This window comes from Ambystoma mexicanum, chromosome 7p, assembly GCF_040938575.1.
Source record: "Ambystoma mexicanum isolate Mex_15411 chromosome 7p, UKY_AmexF1_1, whole genome shotgun sequence".
NCBI lineage: Eukaryota > Metazoa > Chordata > Amphibia > Caudata > Ambystomatidae > Ambystoma > Ambystoma mexicanum.
The window spans coordinates 819,998,976-820,022,432 of record NC_090939.1 but is presented as its reverse complement, the minus strand read 5'-3'; the positions used below and the strand labels follow the sequence as shown (position 1 = coordinate 820,022,432).

At 46.8% G+C, this 23,457-nt stretch overlaps 1 protein-coding gene across 4 annotated transcripts in view; it reads right to left on the bottom strand.

Annotated features, from left to right (window-relative positions):
- ASMTL (acetylserotonin O-methyltransferase like) overlaps window positions 1–22,448 on the bottom strand; it is an 816,255-nt gene extending 793,807 nt beyond the window's left edge. For 2 of the 4 annotated variants that reach the window (XM_069636973.1, XM_069636975.1), the window contains exon 1: window positions 22,310–22,418. The gene's annotated coding sequence lies outside the window, so the exon portion shown is untranslated. Of the gene's footprint in view, window positions 1–21,902; window positions 21,922–22,309 lie in introns of those variants that run through there. The other 2 variants (XM_069636974.1, XM_069636977.1) reach the window with 2 other exon arrangements.
- Window positions 22,449–23,457: the final 1,009 nt, after the last annotated feature.

Below are 23,457 nucleotides of genomic sequence, written 5' to 3'. Positions count from 1 at the left end.
GTCGGGGAAGAGGTTGTTCGTGGACAAATTTGTACGTGGATTGTTACCGGACATCCAGTCACAAATTATGTCCTCTGAGAGCGCTTGGCAGGCAAAATCTCAATCTGAGGTTTTGCACATGGCTCAGTATTATGAAAACCGTGTTAATAATGAGAGGGAAAAAATTGAAAAGAGAAAGTGAGATTTGAAAACCAAAGTATTATTAAAGCAAATTATTAGAAACCCCAGAGGAGGTATGACACAAACTAGAGGTCAGTACATTCCAAAAGGAAATGCTCCTCTGGGTCCTGTAAATATTAATCAATGTGCTTATTGCCGCCAGGAAGGCCATTGGCGAGCACAGTGCCCTGTCCTTCGCCAGAGGTCAAGCAGTGCGTTTGGGGGTATGGGTAGACGACCTAGGGGCCGCCCTGGAGCAGGGGGCCCTGACAGAGGTCAGCTTTTACAAGATTATCAGCAACCTTTTTCACGGGAAAATCAGATCTCGAGTATGGACTCGAGAAACATATTTGATCACCCTTCTGCTGCCTACCTTTCTGAAGAGCTTCCTTCTGATGAGGCTCTATTTCATTAGGATTGCCCGAAGCAGGGTTTGGAACCTTCACCTATTCCCGTTAATCAGAAAGGCCCCTACATTAAATTATTAGTAGGGAATAGGAAACACCAGTTTTTGATTGACACTGGAGCACAGAAGTGCTCCATTGATCATTCTAGGGTTCCAAACATCCCACTGTCAGGGCAAACAAATGTTTCCGTAGGGTTTTCTGGTATACCAACTGTCTGTCCGGTTTCTGCACCGGTATCCGTTTCTTTGGGTCCCTTCATGGACCATTGTCCTTTTCTTCTCACTTCGAACTGTGGAGAGAATTGGGGTTGAATTTGTTAAAGAAATTGAACGCAGTAATTCATTGTTCTTCGGATGGAGTACGGCTAACCGTTTCACCACAGCAACTTCCTAATTCTCAGTTCTTGATTCGACCTTTACCTCCCGAGTTCAGCATTGTCCCGGAATGTTTGTGGGCGGTGGACGACAATGATGTTGGAGTGTTACAGATTGAGCCCGTTAAAATAGTCCTGAAACATGGGGTGAAACTGCCACGCACCCAGCAGTATAAAATATCAGTCGAAGGTGAACGTGCTTTGAAATGCATTGTCTCCGATTTTGTACATCGCGGGGTGATCGAGGAGATTACAGGTAGTTTGTGTAACAGTCCGATCTTACCTGTACATAAGAAAGGCGACAATGCAATTCCATACCGGTTTATAATTGATCTTCGTGCTATTAACCAAGTGGTCGCCCCACAATTTCCAATTGTGCCTGATGTGACGACGATATTAACAATGATCCCTGCTACGGCTCCGCACTTCAGCGTTGTGGATTTAAAAAACGCTTTCTTTAGTATCCCTATACATAAAGAAAGCAGATATCTGTTTGCGTTCACCTTGGGGGGACGCTCATTTACATTTACAAGGGTATACTGAAAGTCCCAGTATTTATAGTAGAGCCTTGAAAGAGCAGCTCGACACCCTTGAATTGCCACCTACTTGCACGCTGCTTCAATATGTTGACGATTTGCTTTTGGCTGCAGACTCTGAGACTGCCTGTAAAGAAGGCACTGTACTGTTGCTTGTTCATCTAGCTAAAAATGGTCACAAGGCTTCGCTTAAAAAATTTCAATATTGTTGTCAGGAGGTTGCCTATCTAGGCTACCTCCTGTCAAAGGAGGGAAGAAGATTGACACCTGAAAGAATAAAACACATTTCTGGCATGTCTGTTCCAAATACACAGAAGGAAGTCAGAGCCCTGATAGGGATGGCTTCCTACTGTAGGTTGTGGATCCCGAACTTCGCACTAGTGATAAAACCGATGTTGGCTTTGACGAAGAAGGGCATTTCTCTGCCACTGCCATGGGAATCGGAACATCAACGATCATTTGAGCTTCTCAAAACCGCGCTATGTTCGGCACCGCTTCTGGGTACTCCAAATTATGACAAGGCCTTTGTGTTGTTTGTGCATGAATGTGATGGATGTGCTTTGGCTGTGTTAACACAGGAACTACTCCTCCGCCCTTGATCCTGTCGCATGCGCTTTGCCAAGATGTTTGCGCGCTGTTGCTGCCGCGTCTGTAAAACAGAGTGAGGGAATGGTCCTAGGCCATGATTTGATTTTGATGGTACCTCACTCTGTTGATATTCTATTGAACAAAACCCAAACGCAACACCTCACCTCAGCACGGTTAACAAGGTATGAATTAATTCTGTTTGCCCCTCATATTCAAATTAAGAGGTGTTGTGTTCTCAATCCGGTGACAAAGAATTACATGACTGCCTGTATACCACTGAACAAGAAACGAAGGGCAGGATAGATCTCATAGATACTCCTTTGGACAATGCAGAAGGGGAGCTGTTTTGCGATGGCTCCTGCTTCAGACTTTCGAATGGTACATCTACAGCTGCTTATGCAGTTACTACATTGAGCAAAGTTGTCGAAACTAAGAGAATTTCGCATAACTCCGCGCAGGCCGCAGAGATTATAGCGTTGACCCGAGCTTGTGAACTTTCCCAAGGGCATAGAGTCATTATATATTCTGATAGTCAGTACGCATTTGGGGTGGCTCACAACATCGGAAAGCTTTGGTCGGAAAGAGGGTTCCTGACCTCACATGGGACCAAGATTCAGCATGGTCCCTTGATAGTGCAATTACTTTCGGCACTCTCACTCCCTAAACAGTTAGCGATCATGAAATGTGCAGCACATCGCAAGGTCATAGATGATGTGGGCAAAGGGAACGCCTTTGCAGATTTGATAGCCAGACAAACGGCCACAGACCTTAGCACGGACATGTATGCCTTGAGGGAAATGAGAGATGCTTGCATAATGGATGAAGGTATTGGGTCCGTGCGAGATATTCAAACTGATGTCACGATAGAGGAATCTAAAAAGTGGGCTGAAGGAATGGGGAAACTGGATGACTAAGGGTGTTGGGTGGATACATCCGAAGGGAAATGGTTGCTTCCTGATTCTTATGTATTGGCAATGGTTACGATGACTCACGGTCCCACGCATGCGTGTGCCCAGCAGATCACGAAAATGTTAGAACAGGTTTGGGTAAATAACAAGATTCTGGAAACTGCAAAGAGGCACGTCCAGAACTGTATGATCTGCCTGCAGCACAATGTGGGTAAGGGGACAGTGACTCCAAGGGGAAGTTTCGGACCCCCTTCTGTCCCCTTTGAGGTAATTCACTTTGATTCTATTGAAATGGAGCGATGTAATAATCTAAAATATGTTCTTGTAATTATTTGTGCCTTCAGTAAATGGGTCGAGGCTTTCCCCGTCAAAGATGCTACCGCCATGACCACTGCAAAGATTATGGTAAAAGAATTCTTTCCTCGATTTGGGCTCCCGAGGATAATCTGGTCGGATAATGGTCCTCACTTTATCGCAGCAGTAATTTTGCAAATATGTGCAGCCCTATGTATTGAGAAACAATTTCATTGAGCTAGACATCCTCAAAGTGCTGGGTTGGTAGAAAGACACAACGGTATTTTAAAGAATAAACTTGCAAAAACATGTGCTGATACCAAACTAAAATGGCCAGATGCTTTGCCTATTGTGTTATTAGCTATGCGTACCACACCTCAGACTAGAACTGGGCTTTCTCCATTTGAAGTAGTAATGGGGAGACCTGCTAACATTTGGGGTCTTCCGAAACCTAAAGCCCTGAGGGAGGTGGAAAATGTATTGCTTGTAGACTACTGTAACCAGTTAACTAAAAATCTGTATTTCATTTACCACCAGGTGAATTCGGCTTTACCTGTACGGTTCACGGGCCCAGAACACGATATACAGCCTGGAAGTTGGGTCCTCGTGAAGGCCTACGAGAGGTCTTCCTGTCTCGCGCCTCGCTGGCGGGGATCCCATCAGGTGTTATTGGTCACCAGGACAGCAGTGCGGGTGGCTGGAAAGAAGAACTGGATTCACGCGACGCACGTCAAGAAACTTCCTCACCCAACGCCACACGCTACAGAAGAAGCCGAACCCCTCGCTGATGCTACAGTCTCTGATCTTGGAGTAGCAAACAGCGCTGTGAGTGCGTCGGAGAAGTTCTCTGAGCCTGAGGAGCTTGGGGAACAGTCCATTTCGTCTCCGTACTCTCTTGAAAAATAACTTCCGGAAAACACTGTTTCGAGCTCTGCGCTTCCGTCGCCACCGACACGTCGCTTCCCTCAGGAAGTGACGATACTTTGCTTCCGGACCAGACAATTTCGGGTACCATCAGGTACAACCTTCGACCAAGGAAATAGAACTACGGCACGAGTTTCGTGCATCTGGAAAAAAAGGAAGTGATTGGAAAATTGTCTTGTTATGAGAATGTTTTGTTGAACAAAAAGGGATTCTGCTGGCTAGGGTTGGGAAGGACTAAGAAATCACGCGACCGTAGTGTCGCCAGCAACGAACATTGGGGCCGTCGACTGAGAAACTACGATGCCTGCCACCTTCACCGCTGCTCCCCGTACTGAATTTGTAAATAAGGGGGTGACCAAATCGAACAATGAACAATGTGCCTGGGCCCCGAAAACGTACTGTTATGTTTTGATTATGATTATTGTTATTTTTGCAACTGCTGCTGTAGGACTTTGGTATTTCGAAGAAATCTATCCTTTGAAACCTTTATTACCGACCGAGATCGTACCAACTGTTTTGACTCCCTCTGTACACCTTCACACTCTGTCCCCTAGAGACTCCCAACATAGACAAAAGTATCATAATAACACTTTGATGATAGTAATGAATGCTACTCATGCCATTTTTAATAAGAGTAATTGTTGGATTTGTACTCATTTACCGCAACATGGGAACAAGGGACTGGGATGGTATATACATCCTCTACCTTTAACGACTTCTTGCTATGCCTCTCTTAGAGCACTATTCTTTGGCCGAAGGAATGATAGCATCTCAGGGAACTTTGATGGAACTAATTTAAATGATTTTAAGAAACGTGAATTGACTCCCCTGGGATGCTCGCTTTTCGCAAATAGAAGTAAACCTAACGTCGCTTCTATTAGGCCGTCTGACAAACTATCTCTTCCTTTTCAAACTCTGATTTCCTTTAAAATGGCTCCGATAGGCAATAAGGACGCTGTACCTCCTTCTTATTCTATAAATCATAGTCCTGACTCGGTTCCCTTCTGTGTACAGAGAAATGGCACTAGGCCAATGGGAGATTTTGAAGTTTGTAAAAACATTGTAAATTTGACTGGGGAAAACAGGCCTCTATATGTAGGGGGGCCGGTTTGTTTTGTTTGTGTTAGTTTAGCATTTCCCTGGTTGCCCAAGGATTGTCAGGGAACTTGTTATTTGGGAATATTGTTACCTGGGGTATTTGTAGCTAGTACATTAGAAATTTCTAAGGCTCGCCCGCGGCGAGACAACAACGGAGATACCCCTGGGCAAGTATTGGGGGACATAGCTAAATCGGTTGTGCCCTTTTGGGGACAAATAGCAAACTCAGAGAACATTAGGGGATTAGCAAGGGTACTGGAGAGAACGATCAACCGGACCACGGACATACTCTACAATATGACCTTAGAGCAAAAGGCGATAAGATTGGTAGCACTTCAAAATCGGATGGCATTAGATGTCATCTTGGCAGAACGAGGTGGCGTATGCAAATTAGTGGGGTCCGCTTGTTGTGTTTTCGTACCAGACTCCTCACCAACCATTTTTAAAGCAATTCAGAACTTGCATACTCTCAGTTCTGAAGTCCATATCCCTATAGGAGACTGCAACCTTAGTACTTGGTTTTGGGATTCTTTGCGATCTTGGGGTTGGAAGGTGCTTTCCGTTATTCTGGTTATTTTAGGGATTCTGTTATTCCTTTGTTGTTGTTTTCAATGCCTCCCAAGTATATGTGGAATGATAGGGGGGTGTTGTGCTCAAGCAATGAGCGCAATAGGGCATAAAATATATACCCCAGATACAGCATCTAAAGAATTCATGTTACAAGAGGTTTTTATGAACGACCTCATGGCTATAGACATTACAGACAATGATGCGGAATCTATGGATGATAACACATGGAGTTATTTTCAAAAGTATTAGGAATGATGTTTAGCACTTGGCATAGGCCAAAAGGAGGGTCTGTGGAAATCGAAATAATATTATACCTCCTATCGCATTGTTTGAATGTATGTTGGCCTACGCCAAGTTGTCTAAAACATTGTGTAAATAGATTCCGCGGCAAGGTCTTGACCTTAATGTGTTGTGTAAATCGCCATCTTGGATTTAGCCGCCATTTTAGGTTCTCTTGTAGTGTGGAAGTCACCCTGAACAACAAAATGGAGGCCGAATGACATTTCGAGTGGGATTCTGGCCGTTGTGACCTCTGCACACATGAATAAGTAATATGCCCGCAGGCCACTTGTTGGGGTCGCGAACTGAGACCTTGTCCTATCCCTGACCTATGTGTAAATGAACAACTGTATCAGCGGAACTGATCAAATGCATACATTATGGGATTGACCTGGCAAACGAAAGTCTAGGCCTGGTTCCTAGAATGGTTAACCCACGAGGGGGTTGGCCAGAGCTGGATAAAAAGTATAAAAACCCAAGTATCCCAATGTACGGTCTCTCACACTAACACGGCGAACTACCGTTAATAGTTTGTTCTGTTACTCTGAGGGCCGAATAGCTATCCGTTTGTCAATTGACTTTTGGTAATTGTTGCATCTTTGAATAAAGCGCTTTGTATGTCCTTTGTAACCTGTGTTGGTGTGTTTCCTTTGGGCTTCCCAGCCTCATATCAATGTTTCTGTTTCCACAATAAGAGCTGAATGACCTCTCGAATTCCATGAAACAAACTTTACATTTTGATCAGGACAAAAAAATGTTTCTTGAGGTCTTTTAGCTGTGCAATGGACTCCTTCAAAGAACGCCAACCAGCTCCATTCCCCAATACCCTCTTCCTCAACACCATTTCCTTTCTCCAATCGTGACTTATCTACTTCTAGATTTCTATCCTTACTTCCTGCATCTCTTCTCACTTTTTCCTCTGTAAATGAAGAGAGATGATAGCCCAATTTTTCCAAATTGGGAGCTTCTTTCAACAAAATCTCACAGACTGGCCTTGAGGGAATTTCCAACTTCACAGAACCTAATTTAGCCGGGTTCACCAACCTCCCAAATTCAGGGCCCGGTTTATGGAATTAAATTATGCCGAAAAGGGGGCGCTTGTGCGCAAAACGTGCGCAAGAGCCTGTTTGTCGATTCATGGAACACAATGCGCAGGGCTTACCCGAGACTTGCGCTGAATCCCTGCGGGTCCAACACGTCACTGCGACACCATGAACGCCTTGAGCGAGACATCCAGCGAAGGCGCCTACTGTCTTGTGCAATCACCTAAAAAGAGGGCAGAACACGTGGAATGGGGAACAACAAGCGTAAATGTGGGAAGTACCACAGTAAAATACTCGCAACGCCCACACGCGCGCTAACAACACATATTCATGGAATCGAACAGGGCTCACCAGCGTGCAGAAAAAGACGCACAAATCCGGAAACACGTTCGCCGCACGAAAGCTGGCATAAGCGTCACTGTGCACTAAAAACAATTCATAAAAAGGGCGCACGAAAAACCAACGCACGCACGTATACAGTTACGATGAATGTACCATTGTGCCATTTCTCGCAACAGTGATCGTGGGACATGCAGGAGGAGGATAGCCAGGGCACGCTTTCTTTACCCAGGACCGGCCTTTTTGGGATGCCTGATGACCAGGTATAGGTTTCCACCTCATATCATATTAGACCTGGTCACGTAGTGGGAAGATGACCTCACATCACCCACCCTGTGCTCCCAAGCACTTAGCCCCTTGGAAAAGGTGCTCAATGTACTGCATTTTTTGGCTACAGGGTCATTTCAGCAGACAACTGCCATAGTCATGGGCATTTCACAGCCCACGCAGTCACGTTGCCTACATCAGGTGTTGGCAATCATGACTGCCCGCCCCTTAGTCCGCAGGCACATATACATGCCCAGAACACCCGTAGAAAGACAGGCCGTGGTCCAGGACTTTTACGGGGTGACGCACTTCCCTAAAGTGCTTGATGCCATCGATTGCACCCAAGTGGCCGGTCCTATGTCCACCTAAGGCCACAGAGCACATCAATCGCAAGCACTGGCATTCCATCAATGTGCAGGTTGTTTGTGATGCCAAGGGAATCATTACCTCTGTATATGCCAACTATCCAAGGTCTACATTTTGTCAGACTAATGCAGCAGTCTGTGTGGGTAACAGCCTTTCTGATTGCCATGTAGTCATTCAGAACTTGAGTTACTCCTCTTTGCTTGGGCTTCTGGTACTCCTCTGACCTGCTGAAGTCCTGTCGGAATCTGCAATGGTCACGTGGCTGCCCTCTGAACTTGGGCAAAGGTCCCCTTGCACACCACTTGCACACTCGCATTGCCTCCTTGGCATCCACCACACTTCGACTGTGTTTATGTATGGCAACAGCCACCTACCTGCACTTTACGCCTGCTGTCTGCACTCAGGCTTGGACTCGACACCAGCTGGGCGCAGTTTCTTTATTTTCTACATTGTTATATTAGTTATGGTGTCCTTCAGAATTACTGCACTTCCCCCTCACCCAAACCCCTTTTCTCTTTCCCCACTTCCCATGCATTGGCGCCATCTCAATGTCACATGCCCTACCAAGTTCATTGTCTCTGTTGTCACTGTGTCCATCATCCCCAGACTCTTTGCGGCTGCTTACACTTGTGCATGTACGCATTGTGATTTACATGTCATTTGATAAGATGTCATGTCATGTCCTTCTCACATAGAAGGAACAGTGATGTGTTTATTGGGTTATCCGTTATGGTAATATGAGCTCATTGTGGCTCTGATTGTGACACGCCAGGGCAGTGTCTGTTCATGTGACACACATTGAGGGTGCTTAGGATTCTGTGACTACGTGACTATTTCGACATGGGATTATTTACATTAGTTTGTCACATGGACTGCAGGGCCTGACTTTACCATTCACTTGTGTGATGTGTACGTTGGAAGATGGTTGCGGACTGAAATTGTGTTTGAACAGCTGGCACACTGAAGGATGTGGTTTAGGTGTATGCATTTGTTTCTGTTTGCAGGGTATTTTTTAACAGGAGCTTCAGGGTGGTGTCACTACATGGCAGTGAAGGTGCTCGACACGCCATCAATGGAGTGTACATGTGTCACAATGTCACAATCCAGCATGCAGGTGATGTCCGGTCGGGAGGGGGCTGCCTGCAGGGAGGCGTCACGGGTGATGTGGGCTACGGGGTCCCATGTAGTGGGGGCAGCCTGTGGGCTGGGGTGATGGGGGCGGGGTGGGCCCATGTAGTGGGGGCTGCCTGCAGGCTGGGGTGATGGGGGCTGGGGTGTCACAGGTGTTGTAGGCTGCATGCCGGCTGGGGTGATGTGGGCTGGGGGTCCCATGTAGTGGGGGCTGCCTGCGGGCTGGGGTGATGGGGGGTCCCATGTAGTGGGGGGTGCCTATGGGCTGGGGTGATGGGGCCTGGGGGGTCCCATGTAGTGGGGGCTGCCTGCAGGCTAGGGTGATGGGAGCTAGGGTGTAACAGGTGTTGTGGGCTGTCTGCGGGCTCGGGTGATGGGGTGTCACAGGTGTGGGCTGCATGCAGGCTGGGGTGGTGGTGGCTGAGGGGTGCCATGTAGTGGGGGCTGCCTGCGGGCTGGGGTGATGGGGCTCGGGAGGGTCCCATGTAGTGGGGGCTGCCTGTGGGCTCGGGTGATGGGGGCTGGGGTGTCACAGGTGTTGTAGGCTGCATGCAGGCTGGGGTGATGGGGCTGGGGGTCCCATGTAGTGGGGGCTGCCTGCAGGCTGGGGTGTCACAGGTGTTTTGGGCTGCATGGTGATGGGGACTGGTGGGTCCCATGTAGTGGGGGCTGCCTGCTGGCTGGGGTGATGGGGGCTGAGAGGTCCCATGTAGTGGGGGCTGCATGCAGGCTGGGGTGATGGGGGCTTGGGGGTCCCATGTAGTGGGGGCTGCATGCAGGCTGGGGTGATAGGGCCTGGGGGTCCCATGTAGTGTGGGCTGCCTGCAGACTGGTGTGATGGGGGCTCGGGTGTCACAGCTGTTGTGGGCTGCATGGAGGCTCGGGTGATGGGGGGTCCCATGTAGTAGGGGCTGCCTGCGGGCTGGGGTGATGGGGGCTGGGGTGTCACAGGTATTGTGGGCTGCCTGCAGGCTGAGGTGATGGAGGGGTCCCTTGTAGTAAGGGCTGCCTGCCGGCTGGGGTGGGTCCCATGTAGTGGGGGCTGCCTGCAGGCTCGGGTGATGGGGGCTGGGGTGTCACAGGTATTGTGGGCTGCCTGCAGGCTGGGGTGATGGGGGCTGGGGTGTCATAGGTATTGTGGGCTGCCTGCAGACTGGGGTGACGGGGGGGTTCCATGTAGTAGGGGCTGCCTGCGGGCTGGGGTGAAGGGGGCTGGAGGGTCCCATGTAGTGGGGGCTGCCTGCGGGCTGGGGTGATGGGGCTCGGGAGGGTCCCATGTAGTGGGGGCTGCCTGTGGGCTCGGGTGATGGGGGCTGGGGTGTCACAGGTGTTGTGGGCTGCATGCAGGCTGGGGTGATGGGGGTCCCATGTAGTGGGGGCTGCCTGCAGGCTGGGGTGTCACAGGTGTTTTGGGCTGCATGGTGATGGGGACTGGTGGGTCCCATGTAGTGGGGGCTGCCTGCTGGCTGGGGTGATGGGGGCTGAGAGGTCCCATGTAGTGGGGGCTGCATCCAGGCTGGGGTGATGGGGGCTTGGGGGTCCCATGTAGTGGGGGCTGCATGCAGGCTGGGGTGATAGGGCCTGGGGGTCCCATGTAGTGTGGGCTGCCTGCAGACTGGTGTGATGGGGGCTCGGGTGTCACAGTTGTTGTGGGCTGCATGGAGGCTCAGGTGATGAGGGGTCCCATGTAGTAGGGGCTGCCTGCGGGCTGGGGTGATGGGGGCTGGGGTGTCACAGGTATTGTGGGCTGCCTGCAGGCTGAGGTGATGGGGGGGTCCCTTGTAGTAAGGGCTGCCTGCCGGCTGGGGTGGGTCCCATGTAGTGGGGGCTGCCTGCAGGCTCGGGTGATGGGGGCTGGGGTGTCACAGGTATTGTGGGCTGCCTGCAGGCTGGGGTGATGGGGGCTGGGGTGTCACAGGTATTGTGGGCTGCCTGCAGACTGGGGTGACGGGGGGGTTCCATGTAGTAGGGGCTGCCTGCGGGCTGGGGTGAAGGGGGCTGGAGGGTCCCATGTAGTGGGGGCTGCCTGCGGGCTGGGGTGATTGGGGCTGCGGTGTGGATGTCCCGTCAGGAGGGGTCTGCTTCCTGTGGATTTGTGCGGCTATGGCGTGTTGTTTTGGAGAAAAATAGGGTGCAGACGGGGTAAAAGCTGAGTTTTCACACGATTTGGCTGGGGTGCGGATGGGGTACTGGGGTACGCACTGAGTTTTCAAGCGATTACCCCGTCCGCACCACAGACAATTTGTGTGGCAACTCAGCATGTACCCCGTTCGCACAGAGATTTCACACGATTTGGCTGGGGGAGCTTTATGCTGGCCCAGAGTTGGCGCAGGGGCTTACGCCGCGTTTGCCATTTTACTTGCTTTTTACTGCGCGTGGGGGCGTGTTGGAAGCGCTACTGGCGCTGCTTAATGTTCCCTGTGCCACGGCTAGTGATGCCTCGGGAAATCCATGAATATGCGTGCCACACAATTGTTTCTTTGCGCCACGGCTGGCGCACGCTCCTTCTCGCGCACGCATGCACCTTTTCTGCACTGGATTCTATGAATCGGGCCCTCAATGGCCCTTGTTGTCATTAGTCGTAGAGCTGGAATTTCTTTAAAAAGGGCAAGGACACAAGTTCTGTTCATCGTACCCTACCCCCCTGTATCAAACATATATTCCAACAATAATCACTTGGCTCTCGCGATATTCCCTTTGGAGATTGCGTTTAAACTTGTACGTCCTGCTTAGATCCTAATACATCCAAACGGGCACTCTGTGCCTTGGGTTCACCTATTACAGCTTTTAGGGGGTGCGTTTGAACTTGTGGATCACGCATCCAACCTAATCCATCCTCTTTGTCCTGGCAATTTATAAACCTCATTTCCAGCTTAAAATCCACCCTTGGTTGGTAAAGTAGTTTGAGATTCTTTACACACCATAACCCTATCCTTCTTAGAGTGCGCAAGGCCTCCCATAGGACATTTAAATATATCAAATAGCAGGGGTGGGGGGGACCTTTTCATGCTTTAGTATTTACACTTCATGCTGTAACCCGTACCTTTCCTTTACGTTTCATGGCTGCTGTCAAATGCGTACTCCAGGAGTTCAATGGGCTATTCCCCCCATTTTGTTAGTCTCAATAGCCACTGAAATTACTGATGCCTCCGTTTCCAAAGATGGTGTGCTATTGCGAGGAAAACTACAAACAAAACTATAACCATTATTTCCAAGATAACTTCGTACTTGACCCACCCCTTACTATCTTTACTTTGACTTTTTAAAATCATACACTGCAACTGATTGAAGATATTTTCTAGATGTTTTAGCCAACGTATTTCCCCCTTTCTTATTAAATTGTTTTCTTCGCATTATCCTTCGGCTGACCCCCGTCCTCCTGCTTATCTTATTCTTACCACTCGAACCCACTTGTTCTATACTCAATTTATCAGCAGCTTTCTCCAAGCTAGTCATATGCAGACAGATATTACTAAAAAACGGAATGCTCTCTCAATTCCCCACGTATACTTTCACAAAGCTTTTCAATTGAGGTCATCACCCCATAAAGCTCTGCCCAAGAGGGCCCCTGCCTAGTGACCCGTTCATGGGTTATAGATTATAGAGACCACATCCTCACATATACCCTCGTTTTGAGAAATCTCTCAAACATCCTTTAAGGAACTGTCCTCTTTTCCAAAGATGGGTGGAGTATTTAAAAGCGAGGCACTCAAGTTTAAATTTGCTGCAGTGTATCCACAATAGTCTCCATTCCCCACAATTTGATCTTCAAAAGACTGGGAAAAATTGGCAAAGTCATCCTCAATAACCTCCTTATTTTTCTCCACAATAGAAAAGTGGTCGATCATTTTCCCTCCTTTTTTCACCCTCATATGCCCCTTCTCTTCTGCAACCATCAAAGGCTCTTCCACAGACGACGGAGGTAGAGGCAAAGTAACCGCTTGGGACAAGCTATCACCTCCCATTTGAAAATACCAAAAGGAGCTAAAGTTATGTCCGATCTAGATGGACCCGGTAAATCCTTTTTTCTCAGGTCATACATTTCGCCTTGAGCAGTACTACGGCACGCAAGAGAGACTCCAACAATTAACAGTCAATTACAGTAACCAAGTGTACCTTCCTTTCATGAGGGTTCTGCCGATTCAAGCAAACACAAAAAGAGGCTGAATCCAACTACGAATGAGGACTCCCACAAATTTGAAGACTTTAATGCTGCAACGCAGCCACAAGCTTTGACTAAAACCATATAGATTTTAAGCCACAAACATAACATCTGCCACAGCAGACAACTTCTATCTCCACTTCCGATACATGTATACTATGTTTTTTAAAAGAAGGTGTTGCCCGTCTCCAGCTACAGGGCTCACCTCCGACTGAGACAGAAAAAAATACTGCTCTCCTTGTCTCTCCACTTCAATCTCCACTTCCCAGATGAGTAAGATTAACAAAGGTAGATATCTCCTGGACCGTTAACGCAGTATATGGTTGGAAGGAAATAAGGATTGAGCTCAGTCATGGTGAAGCACATAAGTGCGATTAGGACTCTGGTTTGGAGTCAAGGGTATTAGTTTCCAGATAGATAGAGATAAGCATCTCCTGGTCCTAGAGCGTGGTGCATGCAAGGTCGAGGACAATGAGCGAGCCCAGCGATAGCATTATGTCTCGAGTTTAGAGTCGTGGAAATTAAGATTGTAGCGTGCATTGGGGTGGCATGGTCAGCTTATTGGCGCATGGAAGCAGCTAGGCCATTGTTGCTGAGCCAGCAGCTTCCTGGCATTTAAATAAATTGATCACTAGGGCCGGCTTCCCTGTACCGATTGTTCTCATCTCCCCCTATTGATGTGGTTCCAGCCATTTCTGGTCATTGATGGTTACTTCTTGTCATCCAGCGGTCAATGTCTGTGAGACATGCTGCTAGGTCGGGCCAGGATCGGCAGTCGATTTGGGAATTCTCAGGATGATTTGTGTGTCGTTGGAATAGTATAGCAGGTGAAGTTGTGAGAGCGTATGATCCCTGGCAGAGGGGTCATGTAAAGGTTGAAGAGGAGGGGTGAAAGGCAGGCGCCTACTGGTACGCCAGTGTTCACTGAACGCACGGGGTTGGAGAAAGCTGATTTGCTGTCCATGTGAGGAATTGGACCATCTGCATGCGGAGTGTGCGCTCAGCTGTTTTTTTTTTTTTTTTTTAAATAAAAATGTATGATGGGAGATCAACCTCTGAAAATGTGTGAGGCCATTCCGTACACATTTTCCGTGCTCACTGTACGAAGCGTATAGTCACGTGTACTCTGGGAGCACACAGCCTACAGGCGCCATCCTCCCCCATCATGTTCAGCTGGAATGTGACAGCCACGGGTACATCAAAATCATCTCAAGAAGGGGGACGGCGACACCTTCAAAAGCATCTCAAGAAGGGGGAAGATGACACCTTCCTCCAGCCATGGGCAGCCTAATAAAAATATCAAAGGCTCCATGGAGCCGTCCTATTCTATTGCCTAAGTTCTGTGTGGTGGCGGCGCATACGGATGAGAGTTAATTGAAGCAGGCCTGTGAATAGGCCTGGTCACAGAACGTATTAATGGGCAGGAAAACAAACACCTCTTTGACATGCAATGTGTCACCTTGAAGCTAGCTCCCACCCCTCTGTACGAAGGGCAGTGAATTTCATGTCTGGGACAACTGTTTACTGTAGGCAAACTCCCTTTCAAAGGCACAAAGTATGTGATTTGAGGGACAAAGAAGTCTGTTCTCACCACAAACTTCAAGGGAGATCTGTGCTTTGATCAAGAGCCACAGAGGGGAGGGCTCAGTTAACCCGAGAGACACTTTGATCTACAACAGAAAGGAAGATGGGTGGGACTTAGGAGATCAGTATACAAAGGGGGAGCCCGGACGGCATCTCATCCAAATAGTGGTCTTTCTACCTTCCAATACGGGGAATACTTAAAAGTAACTATGCAGTGCAGCAAGGTAGGTGAATCCACCAACAGCAAATACCCATAAACACACATGTTATAAAATATACATAAAAACATTTGTAAAAAAGTTAATCCAATCAATAAAAGGTTAATCAATAATGTGCAAAGTGCTTGTGACAACAACAAACCTAGATGTATAAATCGCAACAATTCATCCCCGATGTCAATTTGACTTTTCGTGCCAACCCTCTAATTCAATTTGCATATAGAGATGGACTTCTGATCTACACTTGGATCTAAACTGAACAAACTAGCCTATTTATTCACTAGTGTAAAGCCTCAACATGTTTCAGTTCAGGTTCTTGCGTTTAGAACTTTCTTCAGGAGAAAAATCACAATTCGTCACTTGGACAAAGACATTTAAATTTGAAGAACACATTAACTGAGCTGCAACCATCATCTTGCATTTCAGGCTTGGGTATGCCGTGGGTGTAAGAAAACAGAGGGTCAAATCAATCCTTGATTTATTTACACATGAGACAGTATAAATCTGTCAACACCAGGCGCAGAACACATTCTTTACCCGATGTGCGAGTGGAGGAGGAAGATCTTAAACGGGTCCTGGAGTCGACTATTCTTCCAGTTCCTCTGTCATCCCAAAATAAATTGCCACAGTTATCTGTAAAAATACATGAAAGCTTTCCAAACCAACTACTATATACCGTAAGGCAACTGTGGGCGAAACCTATTCATTAACCCCACTTCAGGGCTACTTTTTAGCACCATGAGGTCTTTTGATCTATTGTGGTCACTGGGCTAGATACCTCGGGGGGGAAAACCCCCCCTGATCAAGTATACCCATTCAATCTAGGAAACTCTTGCCCATTCGGCTACGTACAGGCTCTGTTCTTAAACAACTCGACACTGTGTGAAACTTGCTTCTCGATTGAAGTGAAGGATAAGTCTATCCTAAACGTAACTGCTCGTAGCCCAAATGGTTTTCTGTGGGCATTGGCTCTCATGGAAGCAGTATTTCAACTCATCCCGGGGATTGCGCTTACCTGAATAACTTCAGCCCGACTTAGTTCGTCCTCATAAATGAGAGTCTATAATGCCGGAGTCCCTCACTTACCAGATCATTTGAAGGCTTCACCAGAAGCAGGAAAGAAGAACTCAGCATTGGACAATAGCTCAAGATACAGTCTACCTTACAGCTTCTGCCAATGAAGGAAGGCCAGGATTTCCAAGAGGGAAGCAAGATCACTCCCCTAAACATCTCCCAGGGAACAGAGGGAGATACCAGACTCAGAGGACCCGTCCAACAGCTCCAGAACTGGTACCCAGCCAGCACACACTGTGCGCTGCTAGGTTCTGCCAGCAAGCTTCCTAGGTGGGAAGTACCAGAGTCTCTGAACAAAGGACAAGGCCGTTGCCTGCAAACACTCTCCTTAGATTTGGGCCGTCCAACTTAAAAGGACGACACAAGCTCTGCGAAGAAGCTAGGAGGAGTGCCATAACATACATCAATCAGCGTTGATCTTTTAAGGACATTTTCGAGGCAGACAAGCCCTCGAACCGCAACCGGCTGCACCACTGACTGGTGTCATGCTGCAGTCACTAAAGCCATCTCAGATGCCTCAACCAGCGTTCCAGATCGGACAACCAGCACAAAGACAACGATTCTTGATCCCCTAGCCGCCATGTAGGCCAGCCTGCAGCCGTCTGTACAGCCTTGCTTGCCGAACTGCCTGCCACCTGATACCCGCAGCTGTTTCCCCATCTTGAACTCCGTAGCAGAAGCTGCAAAGTGTCCTGGAACCGACTCAACGCCGTCTAGCATCAAAATCATCTTAAGCACCAGGTACATTGTGGTTCTGTCCACCTGGTCCTTCTCCGAAGGCCCCTAGTGACATTTACAACCCCGATTCTTGGCAAAGCCTTATCGACCACTCTTATATTCTCAGCTCAACTGCTTTGCGGAATCCAACAATGTCCTAGACCCGGTACAATCAGGCTTCCATCTGCGCCACGGAACAGAAACCACACTGATCTCAATTTGGGATGACCTCAAATTCTCTGCAGACTCGGAAGGATGGGCAGCACATGTTCTTCTTGACCTCTCAGCAGCTTTTCACACCGTTAACCACACAATCCTCCTTAACAAATGACACTCACTAGGAATTTGAGATAAAGCACTCAACTGCATCACCTCATTCCTCAAAAACAGACTGTGATGAATCAACTTCTGGGGCACCAGTGGTCCAGGGATGAATATTGGTTTGTAAACGTTCAATCAGCCCCACAACTCTAGTACACCAGAAGGGTTCCAAACAGATTGAAAACACAAGTCAATTATAAACCTCCATTTTTGGTAACGTGGACGGAACGGCAGGCTTATCTCTGCAAGGTCGTGGATCGTTGGTTAGTTGCAACACAGCGAAAATATTACCCAATGATAAAAGGGACTGTCCAGTCAAGGTTGTATACACATCTACTTATTTATTGATTCGAGGAGCAGGAACTAAAATAAGTTCCTGGGTAAAAGCCATTACTGGGTAAGCAGGAACAACCTTTAGAGACAAGTGCAAATCTAACTTCCACATGAGGTACCAACTACAGTATTTTGTCCATCGTTTGCATTTGTATTTTATTTATTGTTATAGTGCATTTTAGTTTAAAACAAACTTCAACACTGTAAAGACCTAAAAAATGATACAACTCAAATTCCTATAGGAGGAAAAAGCGGCATAGGATATCTCTGGGCACACTCAAAAAGCCCAGCGCTTTATACAACAATTTTAAGTTGCTGGAGCATTTCCGTCCATAAAAGATTTTTGCCATAAAGTCACAATCACCAGAGTAAATGAGAGCGAACTACATAGTACATAAGAAACAGTCTGCCTTTAGGAAAGCAGCCTCATTTACAAACCTGCACAAGTACTGAAGGAGCAAATTATCAATCTTAATACAATAATCAAGTGTTTAAATGTTTCCATTTCAGTGTTGAGTCACAAAGCCTGAAAATTCTCACATCATGGGGACCACCTTCTCCAATCATTTGCGACTTCCCAGTGACCATTCAAAATAGCATGAACTCTCTAGTTCCTATCTCGGAAAAAGGCAATGTTCTTTTTGTCCCTTATATATGACCCAATATGATTTAAATGTATAGTAGATGTATCCCAAGCACATTTATATTCTTAAACACACAGTGTTAATGTCACATAGGTAATGTGTATTTTGGACTAGTTGGTCTGTAGAGTCAAAAGTGCCTGATAACGATAACCAGGCTCTTCGAGATTACAAGAAGGAGCCAAATAGCTCCCAGTTTCTAGCAAGACCAATGATGACAATACTGAGCATTTGATGCAATCCCTGGCTCGTATTGAACAAATGGATAAGTAATGCTAACACATGGCAACTTACATTAATACTTAAGCATATGATAATTCCTGTGAAGCAGTAAAAATGATCAAACTAAAGATAATCATTTGAACACTTTGTACAGGCTTAAGAAAGACTGCCAAATGTTGGTAATGTCTTGCAGTAAAGAGAGTGTTTGAGTTTATGATGCCAATGCAAGTACCTCAGCATACAACGGCAATACCTAATATACAACGGCAATCCATTGTTTTTGTTTGTTTGTTTGTTTATTCATTTAGTATGGCGCGCAAAACCCAGAGGTAACAGGGCGCAACAGAGAACAGGAAGATAAGAATGCATAAAAACTTAGTTACAAGGTAAGGCACAATTGAGTATAAGGCAGAAAAATTCCATTTCGTAGAATCTGGTGAAATGGCATATATACATACATAAGGTTACATTTCAGCTGGTCATTAAGGGAATGTACATATGTACAGTCAGGTTGGCTAAGGTCTGTTGGTGTGGGTCAGGTTGGTTAAGGTCTGTTGGTGTGGGTCAGGTTGGTTAAGGTCTGTTGGTGTGGGAGTGCTCGGTTCAGTCATGGGGGTCGTTGGATCGTAACCAGGCGAGAGTATTTTGTCTGAAGCTGTGGTAGGATTGGTCTGTTCTAATGTTGAGTGGGAGAGCATTCCAATGTTGTGCTGCCATGACAGGGAAGCTGCTACCGCCCGTTTTCTTTTGGTTGAATTTGGGTACCTGTAGGCAGTAAGAGTTCATGGATCTGGTGGGGCGGGTGGAGGTTCTTTTTACAATTCTGGTTGCGAGATAGGGGGGGGCTGCGTTGTTTAGGCATTTGAAGGTGAGTAATGCCGTTTTGAGTGATATGCGGTCACAGATTTTGAGCCATTTGGGTTCTCTTCTTTTGTTAGAAATGTGTTCCTTGGAAGGTAGGTTAAAGGCTGTTCTAAGTGCATTGTTTTGCAGTGTTTGAAGTTTGTTGATTATGTAATTGTTGGCTCCTAGGTACATGGCATTCCAATAATCAAGTCTGGAAAGTATTAGGGCATTGGCGATGATGATGCAGCTGGCTTGGGTGAGGAATCCTCTGCTTGCCCTGATAAGCTTGCATGTGTAGGCGGTAGAGGATGCTAGTGAGTTTACCTGTTTTTTTAGTGACAAGGCAGAGTCAAGTTGGAAACCAAGAGTTTTCACAGTTTTGGCAACTGTGATGGTGTTGCCATCAATATTCAATGCCTTGTAGTCGGAACTGAGTTTTTTTAGGTTAGCGTTAGAGCTGAGGAGCAGGATTTCGGTTTTCTCATCATTCAGGCATAGTCTGTGTGTGGCCATCCATGCCTGAATGATGAGGTATATTTTGTTTACCAAGGCGTATCTGAATTGAAGTTGCCCGAAAGTGGTATGCGGATCTGGGTGTCGTCTGCATAGTTGGTGTATGTAACACCCAGTCTGTCCAACTTGTCAAATAGGGGCTTGGTAAAGATGTTGTAGAGGGTTGGGGAGACGCAGGAGCCATGTGGTACACCGCAGGTTATTTTGATGGGGTCTGCTGAGGCTAGAGATGCGAAGACTCTCATAGCTCGATTGTCCAAAAATGATTGGATCCAGGCTATGGCCTCTTTTGAAAAGTAGGCAGCTTAGGCCAGGTGTTCGCACAGGACTGTGTGATCTACCAGGTCGAAGGCCGCCGATAGAGGAGGAGTAGCATGGCGGTGTTTCCTTTGTCTTTGATCTCATTGATCTGGGTTTTAAGATCAATTAAGGATGTCTCTGTGCCGTGCTGCAGTCTGAATCCGGATTGGCGGGCACGTAGGAGTTTGTGAGTTTCAAGATATTGCTGGATTTGTAGGTATGCTACTCTGTCTATTATCTTTAGCAGGAATGGCACCGTGGTGATGGGCCTGTAATTAGTGGGAAAGGCGGGGTCTAAGGTTTGCTTCTTGGGGAGAGGCAGAACCCAGGATTCTTTGAGATTGCTTGGTATGGTGTTGGAGGAGAAGGATGCGTTGATCAGTTTGGCTATGAAGGGAGCTAAATCCCTGGCCGCGTCCTTTATTATCTGGGACGGGCAGTTGTCGCCTTTGCAGTTGGAAGGTTTGAGTGAGGCGATAACCCTTTCTGTTTCTAGAATGGAGATTTTAGTGAATTTGAAGGGATTCGGGTCTGATTGGTTAGCTATTTTGGCATGGTTTCTAGGAGGTGATTCGTTGGTGGTTAGAGAGTCTTTTTTTAGGGCGATTTTATTCTGATTTTGTTAGTGCGAGTTGGACGCTGGTGCACCATTGTCTGTCTTTAGTTATGTTATCTGGTGGGGGTATGGGGGATTCCAATTCCCTTAGGATGGTAAATAGTTCCCTGGTGTTTTGCGCATGTGTATCTCTGATAACCGATCTTTCATATAAAAAGGAGGCCAACTATTGCATTTCTAACACCAAGTTACTTAGGTATTAAAGAACACACCAATCTGCCAACGTGACTTTGACCTTCTTTGCACTCATCCTGCTACCAACGCCACTTAGAGTATCCCTATACAAAAGCCATACCTATTGGCCTGCCTCCCCTGGGTACTGCCATTATCAGTAAAGATGCTGAAATCCAGGGTATGCCAAAGGTAAAAGTGCAACATTAAAAAAAAACTGCGGAACCCTTGATCCCGCCCAGATTTGGTGGGTAAGGTATTAGAATGGAACAACATACATTAGTGGGATAGACATAATAAGTAGGGGGTGTTTTCTTGGGTTTTGTGTTCAGATTTCTTTAAATGCACTTTAGAAGGCCTTATAAATTATTTTACTGCTTAGCATTGATCAAAATAAAGTGATTACTTGAAAGAGGGTGCAAGTAAAATGAAGCGATGCCTGTGTTTCGAAGGCCGAAAAGTACAGTTCCAGAACTGTTTAAATGGTTCTAAAACGTAGAGGAATTATTAAGAGTAAAAAAATAAAAGTGATGGAAAACCGTTCTCCTTAGTCACTGCTCACTTCGACCTCTGGTCATGACAACTAGGAGGACACGTGGTGTTTTAATTGAAGGGGAACTGAATCAGGTAACATAAAAATAAAAAAAACTACAAAAAAAGTCTCAGCTTTAGCAACTGAAAGTCCGCTTCTCAACCACTAGGAACCCTACAGGAAAATTAAGCAAGGGTCTTACCTGGCAATAATAACCTCTTGAACGACCCACTCTTTCCAGTGCCCACCCCTGCCCAGTAAACACTGTCCTTCTGCTGTCACTGCCCCCACTCCTGCCACTGTCCAGCTTCCTAGCCTCAGCCCACCTCTCACCAGTGTTACCTTCGTCCTGTAACTACCCCCTCCTTACCGACATTTCCCTTGCCTTCTCTTATTTCACGTTCCCCTTTTTTTCACTCCATAACCTCTAACCTCGGAAGTTGGCACATCTTGATCGCAAAAGACGTTCCTAATTGTTGCATACCCGTAGTAGCACATCGAGTCCTGTCTATTCAGTCCTGTCTTTTTATTTGCGTAAGCCCAAAACAGGACTGTATGAGGCACTCACGCTGTCACAGCAATGCTCTTGAGCTCTACTAGAAATTATGAGGTGTCACTACATACTGATTGATGTCTGATAGAGCGAGCAGCAACAAGTTCCTACAGTAACTTGTTAATGCATCTTCTCAATCCCTACATGCCCTTTAAAGCCACAAGAAGAACTGTAGATGGCATAGCACCTCCATTCTTCCTAGTGCTCAGAGACTCTGCACTCACCTGCACGTTGCCTCAGCAGCACACGCACGCGGAACTGTTCTCCTATCCACAGCAAATTATTCGATGGAAGGAGCATTTATTTGGTCGTACGGTAAAAGAACACGCAGAACTCACTTTAGTAAAAAAGCCCAAAACAAGCACAACCCACAAAATGATGCGACTAGTTAAACAACCGACTTCCGAAAACAGGTGTCAGCAAGAGGGCTCGGGAACGTCAGAATGAAAAGTAATATAGGCCAGCGTATTTTGTTTATGTCTTAGTTACTATGTACAGAGAGTCACTAAGGAGCTGCGCGGGATGTTAAAAATGTTCCGCCTACCAAAATGTACTTAAGAAGTTCAGCAGCAGAATCGAACAAGGAAGCACTTAAAGCAGGTGAGGTTAAGAGATTGGGTAGGATGATTGATATGGTAAAATTGGGCAGTAAAACACCTAAAAAGCAGTGCAATTTCCGGACTTAGTTATTCCACATGTAGTAAAACAACCTGATTTGACTGCACACCCTTACAGTTCTCACTGGATGCATACATGCCAACTCTCCTAAACACCTGGGAGGGAGATTTCTAAAGAGAAATCAGAAGTCAACAATTTCCCCATAGGAACGCATTGGGGAAATAATTATTTTAGGTGGGAGAACGTGAAAAATAGCAGTATTTTTCACTGAAAAATCGGGAGTCTCCTGCCTAAATCAGGAGGGTTGGTATGTATGTGGATGTGGAATTCTACCATCCGCACAATAGATAGTCGCTCGCCTGGGCTTTTTTGAAATTTTAAATGAAATTGAATGATGGTAGATCAACCTTCTGAAAATGCTTGGGGCTAATCACCTATTTTTTTGTGCTCACTACACAACATACATATAGACCTGTGTACTCTGGGGGGACACAGCCTACAGGCGCAGGCCCCCCTGTCATATTTAGTTGGGATCGGACAGGTGGAGTACACAATGAATCTCCAGAAGGGGGAGGGCCAAACCTTCCCCCTGTCATGGACAGCCTAATTAACTAACAAAGGATCCATGGATCAGCCCTGTCCTTTTGTTGAGCCCTGTAGCTGCTGGCAACATTCCCGTACTAATCAGAGTTTAATTCAAACAGGCCCACATGGGGGCTGGCTGCAGAGGCTAACAAAGGAGACAGGAAGTCCA